This window comes from Dipodomys spectabilis, unplaced genomic scaffold (genome assembly GCF_019054845.1).
Source record: "Dipodomys spectabilis isolate Male_0828 unplaced genomic scaffold, ASM1905484v1 ptg000174l, whole genome shotgun sequence".
Taxonomy (NCBI): Eukaryota; Metazoa; Chordata; class Mammalia; order Rodentia; family Heteromyidae; genus Dipodomys; species Dipodomys spectabilis.
This window is the reverse complement of record NW_024870851.1, coordinates 416,925-430,154: the sequence shown is the minus strand read 5'-3', so window position 1 is coordinate 430,154 and position 13,230 is coordinate 416,925. Positions and strand designations below refer to the sequence as shown.

Here is a 13,230-nt window from a genome sequence, read left to right as displayed (position 1 = left end):
TGGGGTATGGCCCCTGAATCAATATTTTTAAAGCCTTCTAAGTGATTTGAATGTAACCACAGACTGAAAACCATTATAATAACACAAGCAAATATATATTCCAAATCATCCATTGCTTGGCAATTGTCTATTACAAAGGCATATACCTTTGCACAAGCTGGCAAACTACTCTTTGTCTTCTGAATTATTATTGCATAAAATGTTCCTTTGTGTATTGACAAGTGAGGCTCATTTTCTCCTCCTGGAAACTTCCCATCATAATCACAGGCTTAGTGTTAGGTTTTTGCAGTTCTCAAATATGATGGGATTCATGGAATTTGTTAGTGCCTCAAAATGAAGTACAGACACAAACATGATATGTATGCTATCTATTGCTGGCAGCCATATTCACACACGTCTGCTTTGGAGAATGTTTTTTTTCTCCATCTCAACAGTGTTCCAAGCCAAGGGGCTCAAGCTTGTAAACCTATTTGAGGGATAGAGATAGGGGATGGTGGTTCAAGGACGGCATGGGTTTAAAACTCTGTGAGACTCTATCTAAACAATGCTGGGTGCTGGGGAGCATGCCTGTTATCCCAGATATAGGAGAAGCACAATAGCTGTGACATGTCCCTATTATCCCAAGGGAAGCTGGCGCATTGAGGTAGGGAGATTATAACCCAGGCCAACACCAATGTAAATTGATCTTCTACCTCAAAAATAACACAAAAAGGGGCTGGAGATGGTAGTTTATCCTTCTGGCCCTCTGACATATAATCCCACTCAACTAATCAGATACATATTAAACATCTATCAAATAGTGTTTTAAGCTAGAAGGCATGGGACTGATTCCAAGTAACCAAACTGTAATGTAGCAGTAACAACAGAAAATAGGTGTTAGTGATACATTACTACAGACAGACATTGGTGGTCTCATTTGTCTGGGCTAAAGCATTCTAATTTCCTGGGTAGCCATACCTTCTTGACCATGCCTGGATTACTTGGTGGTTGGTGGTTGCTGAGTTCCATGTGAATAAATGCATTGTCTATTATATGCAGGTTTCACCTTGGAGTAAAAGAAATGGGGACTTTTTTTTTTTAAATGAAAGGAGTTATTCACTGACTAATGGTCCAATGACATTTGGGGAATGTCTGCTATCTGACTCTCCTTTCTGGTGAAAATAAGGAAATACACGTGGGAAGATTACAGTAGGAATGAATACTCTGCATGATTTGGATCCCCTCCCCCACGAAAATAAGTGAAGCATCCCACTGTTTTCCCCCCACCGTGTGGTGCTGTCAGGGTCCCTGGGGCGGTTTTGACCCATTCCCTAGCGTTTGGAGGTTAGGGGTTGATTGCGTTGGGTGCCCCAGACTTTCCAGGGTCCCCACCCCTCAACTCTGAAAACACTGGGTTTTAAAGTTAGCATAACTGAACGATAGGGCATGTGACCAATCCTGAGGCTGAGGAGAGAGGGACAGACGTCAGGGGGATGTGGCCAGGAGGAAATAAGAGCAAATGCTTCCAAAACGCTCTGATAGGAAATGACACCATAGGAGCCTCGTGCCACCCCACTTGGCTGCCTATGGAGGGAAAAGTCCCTCTTCCTAAGCACGGAGCGGTGCCAGAGCGCAGTAGGTGCGGATGATGAAATAATAAAGCATTTCCCGTGTGTGTTTTTCATTAGGCCTGTTTTGTTTCTCTTCCAAGTGTTGAGGAAATAGAACAGAAGCCTGGCTTGGAGCGCACCGCGGTGGCCTCCTACCCCCAGAGCAGCCGCTGGGCTGAGGGGCGGGGCGCCCTGCGAGGAACGGGTTCTAACACCTTCCTAATGGAAAAAATGATTTGCAAAGCCCTCTTTATATCCTTCGCTCCGTAATTAGTAGCCCAAAGAGCTGAAGATTAAGACTGCTGTTCTTAACTCTGTATTTTTTTTTGAAGATTTGGCAAAGCATTATATGTTCCTGGGGAGAGTCAAACAGGTAAGAGATCTTTGAATAGAGCAAGCCCAGACTGGTCTGACTGGCCTTAAATAACTCAACACTTATTACATAAAAATTAGCTGGCTTGATGTCAATTAGTGAGAATTTGTTAGCAGACATAGCCAATGGACACCCACCCCCTGACCCTTGGGTAGTTATCATGGAAAATATCACAAAACTCTCCATCCAAGCTGACTTTGTGTTAGGTACCCAAGTGTGTGAGCTACCTTGACATTGGCTGTGTGTGTCCATGGCCAAAGCTCAACATCAGTCTTTACCCATCAGGGAAGATCATTAAGAGGTGCTCAGAAGGAGGGCGACTGGAAAATTTTCTCCAGCCCTAAGAAATAAGCAGTCCAAAAATGCCTGTTGTTAAATGGGTCATAAAAGCACTGGGAAATCAATATCTGATGTTGGGTTTCAGGAATGGTGGCTGCGGCATGGAGTTTCCAATCAGCCTGCTATCACTGTGCCCAATACCCAAATAATTTCTATGTTAACTCAGAGTGCTTTGAAGAGAGAAATCTCACTTATTTATCTTTTATAAGTAATCATTCCCTTCCACTCCCTATCGCAATATGGGGGTCACCTGTGTAAAATAAACCATGTGATAAATAAAATAAGGAGTCATTTTATTAAATATCCGGGAGAAGCACTCGAGTGACCTGAAAATGTAATTAAACCTCTAAATAAGCAGATTACTGGCTGAAAAGCAAGATTGATAGATGAAGCCCTTCAGCTACATGGGATTGCTTAATGGACTGAGCAACAATTTTGGACTCTTTCCACCTTGGAATCACAAGTCCAGAGAGGCAGGCAGGCTCCATGCCATGATTCCCCCCTCCTAAGATAAATGAAGGTCCAGAAGGCTGCTGTGAAGAGGGCCCAGAGGGGCAACCTGAGGCTGTGTGTGCACACACAGGTGCCCTGCTCCTGGCTAAAATAACCAAGATGCCCAGAGCAAGTATGTCTGAGGGTTCCTGGACTTCCCACTCAGGAGGCCTAAAGAACTTGTTCATCTCAAAAGGTTGAAGTTATTTCTAGCTTTTTGAAAAGAAGATATTCGTTACATTAGAAATGAAAGCCTAGGTCTGCTAAAATAATGAAAAATTACCTGTTGTAATTGTGATTGTGCTTCTTTCATTAAAAGAAAAAAAAATGGGAGCCCAGATTCTACCTTCCTCCCTGTCAAGTATGACTAACTTTCTGATTCTAAGCTTGTTAAGCTTTCTTTTCTGAAGATGGCTTTGCTGAAATTTTAATATCATAAATCTTGGCTTCAGTTTTATAAAACTGATATATTTCATGTTTAAATATTTGGAGCATTTTGGATTTATCATCTTGGTCTTCTGCTTAGTTTAATTTATAAAGCAGAATTAAATGAGCCATTCCCTGTAGTGCTGTGTGACACTTCCAGAAATTGACAATGTCAAAGCATAATGTCTTTTCTTTGATGCTGATGGGGGTTCTGTAACCTACATGATCAATGTCATTTATCATGAAGTAGAGGCAGCAACACAGACTCCGAAGCAGATTGTCCACAACTAGTTGTCTCCATTTGCAGCTGTGGGACACCAGCTTCTTTTGCTTGGTGACTAAAGATCAGTCCTTAAGCCAGCATCTCACTGGCAAATTCATTCACAGAATGATTTGTTCCACAACATTTACTCTCAACCCTGAGAAGATAACCAAATGGGTCCCCTCAGTGTAACCCTGTTTTACAATCTAGTATTGCCAGAAAAAAAAGTCTTGTCTCTCACACTGAAAGAATTCTTTTTTCTTCTTGCTTCTGCAAGATAGCAAGGGTATAGTTTTATTCCCTTTCTGAACTCATGAAACAGCATCATGCAGGTATGACCTGCTAGTTAATAAACTTAATTTTACTTCATGCCTCTAATAGGAAATGGAAAAAAATAGAGTCAAGCATAGAGTGACAAACAAACCACTCTATGCTTGTTCTTAATGGTGAATAGAGCAAAAGATGACTGATATTAACATCAACCTATCTTCCTAGTTAATCGAAAGTAAAAATTAGTATTAGCCAGGTGTCTGTGGCTCACCCCTGTAATCCTAGCTACTCAAGAGGCTGAGATCTGAGGATGGCAGTTCAAAGACAGCCAGGACAGGAAAGTCCATAAGACTCTTATCACCAATTAACCACCAGGAAACTGGATCCTGTGGCTCAAAGTGGCAGAGCACTAGCCTTGAACAGAAGAGCTCAGAGACAGTGCCTAGGCCCTGATTCAAGTTCCCCAACTGACAAAAAATAAGGTACCTTTTCCCCTAATATTTGTCCTGATGTGACACTCAGCAGGGATGATTGAAGTTATCTTCATGTTAAAATAAAAAGAACTGAACAAATAAAAGGTCTCTGATTTACTATGAAGTAGTTCAATGACAGAAAAATGGAGTCCTTAAAGAGAAGAGACAGTTGGAATACTTCTGGGATCTTTTGTAGCATTATTTAATAATTACCAAATTCATAAAGAAAATAGGCCAGAAGCAAATAAATTTGTGAACAAAGAATGAATGCTTATATCTTATATTCTTTGGTTTTATTCCCTAAAGCTTAGTAAATAATGAGCTAGTAATATTGTGAATACATAACTTGACATTTTGCCATCTATGATGAGTGTTCCCCTATGAAATTCTGCAGGAATAGATACATGCTAACTCAGAGTTTAACCCCTATCCTCAATTGCACACCTGCTGTAAGGCATATATATATACACACACATATATATGTATATATATATGTATATATATATGCTGTAAGGCATATATATATACATATATATATATGTATATATTCACTTGAGTGGCTTTTCAACAGCTTGAGAGGTAGGAAACCATTGTAGTTCATCACATAGACCCAAAAGCCAGACTACCTAGTCTTGAATTTCACCTCTACTACTTATTAGCTAGAGTATTCTTGGGAAGTTAAATGACCATTCTGTGTTTTGTTTTCTTATTTATATAATTAGAATATTCCAGAATGGAGTATTGTGAGGATTAAGAGTTGATGTAAGTCACAAATTTAGCTGGCTGTTTAATGCATAGGAAGTGGACTTATTCGGGCCTTTGGCTGTTATAAGTGTTATCTTAATCTGTTGGGTGGTACTTTGCACTGAAGCCAGCTGTGGAGTTTAAGAAATGTACTCATTACTTTATGTAACTGTAATCCCTCTGTACTTCACCTTTACAACAAAAGTAAATTAAATTTAAAGAAGAAAGAGAGAGAGAGAGAGAGAGAGAGAGAAATGTCCTCTCCAACAGTGATGCTTGAGATAGCTGACTGTTGGGAACACAAATGGACTTCACAATGCTCCTCTCTAGCTGAACTCCCATAATCCCTTTCACTTAGCAGATGCTCACTTCGGCTTCCAAAACATTCTCCGTTCTTCCTTTTCTGCCCAAGATTCTTTTAGGTTCTTCTCCAGGCAGTTTATGTTCATATGTATGGAGATGAAGCAAGTTGTTCTGTTTCTCCAGGTTTGTTGGCTCTCTGTCATCTCCTACCCCACCCATTACTCCTGGTACAAAAGAATCCTCCTTGGGAGGCAAAAGAGGGAGAAAGGCTGTGAATAATTATATATCTAATATTTTTATCTCTATTACAGTAAATAACTTTCTAAAATACAAATATGATCCAATGAATCTAATCTGAAGGCAATACCTATAACCTAGCCATTGACTTCTATTGCAGTGACAAATTTTGTTTTTAAAAATATACTATTTGCTGTCGAGCTCACTGGCAGCATAATAGAATCATTACTTTATTTTTATTTGTTTTAAAATTACCATAGCAATCTACATTAAGAAACTACTGAAGCCTATATTTCTCTTTTTTACTGAACCATCAGAATGGATTGAAATTAATTTCAAATCATTTCTTAAAAGGAACATTCAATGCTTCCTTGTTATTCAGTATTTGGTTGACAAAGACAAATTCTATTTTGAAATATTATGTGATATTACCTAATACTGTTATAATATAAAGAGAAAAAGTACACCCATTTTTCTGCGTAATGAGCTAAGATAACTGAAAGCTATGGCACTTGATATTGTCCAATTTTGCAAGATTCATAACCTACAACTCAAATGGAGAAGGCAGGGATGGGCATGAATAGAAAAAACAAATCATTTAACTAGGGATACAGGTGGACCCATTGCAACAATGAGATGTACAAGTCGTTATGTCGAAAACAAACTTTACAACTTTGATGGGGGGGCAGGGGGAGGAGGATTGAGTGGGGGGGCAGGGGGAGGATGGGAAGGGGAAACAAAAGAGGAGGCTACAATGCTTGATAAGAAATGTACTCATTATCTTGCGCATGTAATTGTAACCCCTCTGTATAGTATTTTCACAATAAAAAAAAAGTTGCTAACATGTTGGGTAGTGCTGTTGAGTGTAAAGGCACAATGGTAATAGGAGAAAAGTTCTCCAAATGTACAGCTATTGGCATCAAAGACATATTGACTCTACTCCATTACTACTGAGGGAGAAAAATCTACAAAACCCCCTCAAACTGCCAGATTGGCATGTTCTGTCCTCTCCCTACTGAATTGTTTTTAATATCCATCCTGGAGTGGCAGCCTAAATCTGCCATCTTTTCCCTGGACCTTTTATTCTCATAATGGCTGTGGTGGCTAGCTGACCATTAAGAATGAATAAATGGTCCTTAAGTGTGGTGCTGATGGCTCATGCCTGTAATCCTAGCTACTCAGGTTCTGAGGATCAAGGTTTGAAGCCAACTGGAGCAGAAAAGTCCGTAAGACTCTTATCTTTAATTAACCAGCAAACAGCTGTTAAGTAGAGCTTTGGCTCAAATGCCAGCCATGAGCGAAAAAAGCCAAGTGAGAGCATGAGGCCCTGACTTCCTCAGCACACGCAAATAGAATATGGTTCTCTTCCATAGCCCTGGGAAGTGGCTGCCCAGAGAAAGGACTGTATCCCTAGCACCACTTGTATCTGAGTGGAGCCATGGATTAGCTTGTAATCAGTGGTCTATGAGCAGTTGATGTGTGTTCATTCTTGGTAAAGGCATTTCAGAGGGCTTCTGCATGCACTTTCTTTTCTGCACCTATAAACAAAGGACCTTTAGGGACGCTAGAGCCAAAATGTGGAAGAAGCTGACTCTCTCAATGTCCACATGAAAAAGACTGTCTATTCACCATGACACCTATCTTGTACCATTTCATGATTAAAATATAAACTCTTTTTGTTTTAAGCTATTGGAATGTTATATTGACAGAGAAGCAAGACAGCCTAGATAATAAAGCCTGGTCCTATTCATTCTTACATGAATGCCCAGGGTCAAGTCAAGAGAATGTGACTAGTCTTTCTACTAGAAGATTGTGTTGTGTGATGACACTGTCTTCCACTTTCCCTCCTCAAAGACCACATTGTGTGGTTGTATATGCTGAGCACGTGGGAACTGACACCAGCTCTTTGACACCAGCATGTCAAAGAGAAGCAGCAGTGGTCTGGTTGAAATCTCGAGTTCCTAGTAACATAATCCTTAGTTGGTTTGGAGCAGTTACTTAGCTTCCTGAGCCATAGTTTGTCATCAGGAAAGTGAGTGTAGCAAGCACATTCTCATGTTCAAGGCCTTGAAACCTGATAGTTCCTAGATGAATTAGATGAATTTTTATTGTTATAAAAATGAATTTTTATTGTCATCCTTTGGAGGGAATCTGGGTGAACACTAGGCATGTGCTATCCCAGTCATCACTTGATGACTGATTGCAGCAAATACAAAGCAATGAGTTAACCTTTACCTAAGGATGTAAATATGGTGAATGGGATAGGGGTGAAGACCTTCTGAAGTTCAGATTCAGATTCTCTGAAGACCCAATGAGAAATGGAGGGGAAATTCTAAGATGGGAGTTAATGGTCATAACTTACTCCTTTTGACTCCTCCAATGCAGAGATTAGCACAGAATTCTGGCAGTAGAGAGGTATGGGCAGAGTATTCTCAATCCAGTAGGGTTCTTTTGGAAACTGAATTATGAGATACAGAACTTTTACCAGTGGGCCTGATCAGAGGCAATAGAATCTTAGGGTAGTGGACGTTCCAGAGTGTAGTAGTGGTATTCTTAGAGTAGTGGCATTGCAGAGTGGTAGCTATGGAATCCTCCTTATTCTGGGCTTGGCTGTGCATAGTCCTAATTCTTATAAATAGGATCCAAGGGTCCTAGCTTAATTCTGGAAACAGATTCAGAGATGCTGATGAACATTAGGAAATTTATCGAGGTGTGTCCTTAGATCAGCACCTTGAAGGCACTGCTGTGGTATTGTAAAATAAAATGCAATAGAATTGGGCAGAGAGAAATGGTGAGTTGTGATTGTGTCACAATGAAGGCCTAAGTGGATCTCTTGGGATTCTCTGGATTGAGACAGCCTTTCACAGTTGTTCCCTCATTGATGAAAGTCCTTACTTTTATAGACGTGAATGTCCCGGGAAAGAGATTTGAACTTGGATAAAGTGGCTCTGTACAGAGGAAGTGCAGGGAGGGACTCCGCTGAGAGCTGGTAGTTGTAACAACACTGTAGGAGTGATGCCTGTCATCCTTTGGAGGGAATCTGGGTGAACACTAGGCATGTGCTATCCCAGTGATGCCAAATTTTCACATAGTACATCAGAATCACCCGGAGGGCTTATTAAAACACAGACTTCTGGGCTCCATCCCAGAAGTGTGATTCAATAAGTCTGTAGTCTTTGAATTCATAATTCTAACAATTAAGTGTTCACCTCTGAGATTCTGACTCATCAGGTATTGGTCAGAATGCAGGATACTTTATTTTCACCAGGTATCCCAGGAGTTCCATGGGAGGGAGGGAGTTCATGAACCAAACTTTGGGAAACACTAAGTTTCCTATGATAGAGTCTTTATTTCCCTTTGATATGAACTTGAAATAACCCTGAAAAATACAGTGTAATAGAAGTGTGTATTTACCCCTATGTGAATATATGTGTAGTTGATACATATAATTAAAAGCTTAGAGAAAAATTAACTAATAAAAAGATAAGATTCCTTTAGAAAGGGAGAATTGATGGTAATGCTTACTCATTTCCTTCAAGAGAAGATTAAATTTCCCATGACAATCATTTTATCAAACAACACACTCACAAACACATAATTTTCCTTTGAAAAAATTCAATATACAGTTCACCTCGAGGGCCTTTGTTTTGTAGTGGAAGGGTTTATATAATTTCACACCTTAGCAACATTCTTTGAGTTCTTATTGATAATTGTACATGATTTGTTAGGAGGACAAACACACATCAATAGCATTGAGCCCTACAAATTATAAACACAAATAAAATGAAGCAATTGTGTGTACTTGCTTGTGTATTAGCTTGTCTGGCAAACACATTTTATGTACTGTGACCTTGAAAATGAGACTAGGTTTTAATCAATTATTCAGTCACTTTGAGGCAGATTTGAATATGGTTTTCATTCAATTAATTTTGCAATTATAATATCCCAATTGAATAAAAATATTTTAAAAGACTTCCCTATATGGCTTTCTAATTTTCAATACATGATTGCTATAGTAAGACGTTATTAATGCCTATTTGTTAATTCACAAGCTTGCTCATTTTCCTTTGGCAGTCAATAGCCTCTTGGTTTGTAACAAAGGTTTAATGAGCAAAGTTGAAAGTATTGTAGCATTCTAAGCTAAAAGGTTAACAAAATACATCACAAGACAGTTATTAGCAGGCAATATGTATTATCAAGTGTAATTAAAACAACATTATCCTTGTCAAAATGAATGAAAAAAATGAGCTTTATGATGTGCTTTTCTTGTTTTATCATATTTGTGTCTCATCTACCTATTAGGATGATTCCTGTGGTCTCCCAGTGCAGCTTCTACATAGTTGAGAGCAATATTGGAAAGAAATATGTAAGAAGGCAATGAAATCATCGTTTGTTTGTGCACCAGAAACTCATTGTGCAAAATCCTACAAGCTGAAGTGTCTCCCCATTGTCATTAGTGTGGAAGCAAAGTCTTGCTTGCCTTACCATTCAGGAAAGTATTTGAATTCTGTCTTTACTTCTGCCTTTAATTTCTGATACACATATACCTCCCTTGTTTATGAAACAAAAATTTCTGAAAATAGATGGTGATTAAAACAGAGACAAAGAACATTGTAATTGTTCTTTCTTTTCCATAGCAGGCTGCCTATTTGTTCGACCACATGTCATTATGTGAGTACGTGGGCCTGCCACAGGGAGAAAGACTAAAATCAATAAGATAGTTTCTGTCCAGGAACTCGTGTTCAGATTGCAGAGACCCATAATTGAGACAGAATATGAAAAATGCAGTGAAATACACATGTGACCAACACATGACACATCCAAACAGCAGTGCAGAAGGAATATGTGGGTTGATTTGGGGGCAATGGTGTCACCCTTCTTGGGCCCCTATTTTCACTCTTGTAAAATGGGGACGGTTGCCTCATACATAATCTCCATGATCTCACATTAGACATCTTTCTCTACAAATCTCCCTTCATGTCCTCCACACTGTGATCCTTTTAACTACCTCATAGGCTTTAACCTGATTGGACTCAAGTGGTCACTTGACATAGGATAGTCAATCGGGCTCCTCCTTTCAAGACTTTGGGGTGAAAGGGAGTCACATTGGTTAGGTATTAGTGACTGCTATGGTCCGAGTATGTGTGATAATCCTCAAATTCCTGAGTTACAACTTAAATGCTCAATTCAATAGTATTGGAGGTGTGACCTTTGAGAGATTATTGATCACAAGAGTTTTAATCTCATGAATGATGTTAGTGTTACATAAGAAGTTTAAAGGAGACTGCTTGCCTTGTCACCATGTGTTTAGCAAGAAGATGACAAAAATTTGGTCCTTACAAATCTCCAAATCTGTCAGTCTTGATCATGGGCTTCCCAGTCCCCAAATCTGTAAGAAATGGATTATTATTGTTTCTAATGTATCCAATCTAAACTATTTTATTGCAGAAGCTCAAACTGGCTAAGACAGAAACCAAGTCACATGAATAAGAACAAGGTTTTGACATCCTAGTCATATGTTTTCTGAATAGCTTCTATTTGTGCTTTTTCTAAGACATGGTTGTTGAACTTTTCCCAGAATTTGCCTTGAGTTTACACCTTCATATGCTTAAATTCTTTTTCTATTTAAGTGAGCTTGAGTCATTTTTTTTTTAGAACTGAACAATATCATCCAAAGTACTTCCTGGTCTATCAGGAGGTGCATCTGAGACAAAGGTATGACCAGCATTTGTAGAGGATTCAGGGCCAGCTAATATCCAATCAAGAATGGAGAAGAGGTTGTTACCCAATTATAAAATCCCAGTCCTCTGGTATATCTCTGAAATTCCATGATGGCAGTCACACTTAGGAGCAAGGAATCTCTACAGAGCCACTGTCAGAACAGTCTTAGGATTATCGGGTTCATTTCTTATTCTATTGGAAATAAACTTTTTTTTTTGGCAGTCATGGGGTTTGAACTCTGGTCCTGGGCACTGTCCCTCGGCTCTTCAGCTCAAGGCTAGTGCTCTACCACTTGAGCCACAGTGCCACTTCGGGTTTTGTGGTGGTTAATTAGAGATAAGAGTCTCATGGATTTCCCTCCTGGGCTGGCCTTGAACCCCAATCCTCAGATCTTAGCCTCCTGAGTAGCTAGGTTACAGGTGTAAGCCACCAGCACCTGGCTGGAAAAAGATTTTTAAAAGGAATTGTTCTGAGAATAGATAGTGTTAGGAAATACACAGACCAACACCATCTGAAGGACACAAGTGATATTTTAGGTGCTGAGAACTACTGATAATAATCCAAATAATGGGGCCTAAACAATGCCTGACATAGGGGAAGAGGATGGCACTTCAAATGAGAGAATAGAGAAGCACCCATCAGTGAAGTCACCCAATACAGAATTCATCATAGTTCTGGTTGACCTTTAGCCAGATTAGGGCTTTGATGAACTTCTGTGATAGTATGACTTGAGTCCTCACTTTCTCCATGAAGAACTGTTTTCCTTTCCAAAGTGTGAGGTTACACTTGAGTCCCAAGCTTGTATAGCCCCTCAAAGGCCAAAGCCAAGTCACTCAATTTCCTGAGCTTCAGTTCTATTTATTATAAAGTAGCTATGAATAGAAATCAAGAGAGATGGAATAGGAGGAGGTGTTTGGTAAGAGTTCACGTTGAAAGTGGTCAAATAAAACCATACTTATCACTTCACTGATAATAGTTTATTTTTTTAATAGTTTAGATCTTAAATACCCTCCACAAGTCATGATGCTTTGGGGAACGGATAGAGGTGGAACCTACTGGAAAGGACTTAGGTCACTGGGTGGTGTGCCCATGAACTGGATATTGGAGCCATGGCTTCTCTTTGCTTCACAGCTACCATAAAGTGAGCAGTTTCCGCCACTGAGTGTTCCTGTCATGACTTCCTGTGCTGCCACAAGCCCAAAATGACAGCAAAGACTGGCCAAGTGCTGAAACCTCCCACAATGAGCCCAAACAAACCTTTCCTGCCTGTAAGTCACCGCGGGTGTTTTGTCACAACAATGGAAAACTGACCTAAACACTACCAAAGTCAAATAGCACCCTTCTTACTCAAAAACTTTTACCAAGAACCCTTTACTGTTAAATGAGAAAAAACTGAAAAATAGTTGGTATGGCACAGATCCATTAGATGTTTATGTATTGCTCCAAACTGTAATTTCAAGAACTTTCCTTATGGTAAGTATGACTTCGCAGAAAGGCTTTTGTCCTGCTTTAATAACATTATGCCCTTCAGGATAGCATTTTGTTGGTATTTAGGCAAGGTTATTCTGGTGAAAACTCAAAGCCCTATTAGAATTCTCCTCCCTCTGTGTACTCTGAAGCAGATGGCCAGCTTCTCTGTGTGGCAGCTTCTTTATGTTTCTAAACAAACTCAAGCCTGCTGCCCTATCATATGGCTTCTCCATAGGAAGTAAGCAACAAAAGTGACAACTGAGAATTCACACCCCAATCAAGCGCAACATATATGTGTGTGTATGTGTGTGTGTGTGTGTGTGTATGTGTGTGTGTGTGTATTTTAAGTTAACCTGAGAAATAGGTGCTCATCTCATTCAAGCAAATTATAATGTATTTCAACAGAAGTAGCACACACTTGTAATCCCAGCTCTCAGGAGTCTGGGACAGGAGGATAGTGAGTTTGAGGCCTGAGGTACATAGCTATACCATGTCTCAAAATATGTTTTTACCCAAAAGACAAAAAAAAAA

At 39.6% G+C, this 13,230-nt stretch overlaps 1 long non-coding RNA gene across 1 annotated transcript in view; it reads left to right on the top strand.

Annotated features, from left to right (window-relative positions):
• Positions 1-9,889, top strand: part of LOC122120042 — a 75,505-nt gene extending 65,616 nt beyond the window's left edge. Inside the window, exon 3 of the long non-coding RNA XR_006149658.1 lies at positions 9,811-9,889. This is a non-coding gene — a long non-coding RNA (uncharacterized LOC122120042). The remainder of the gene's footprint in view (positions 1-9,810) is intronic.
• Positions 9,890-13,230: the final 3,341 nt, after the last annotated feature.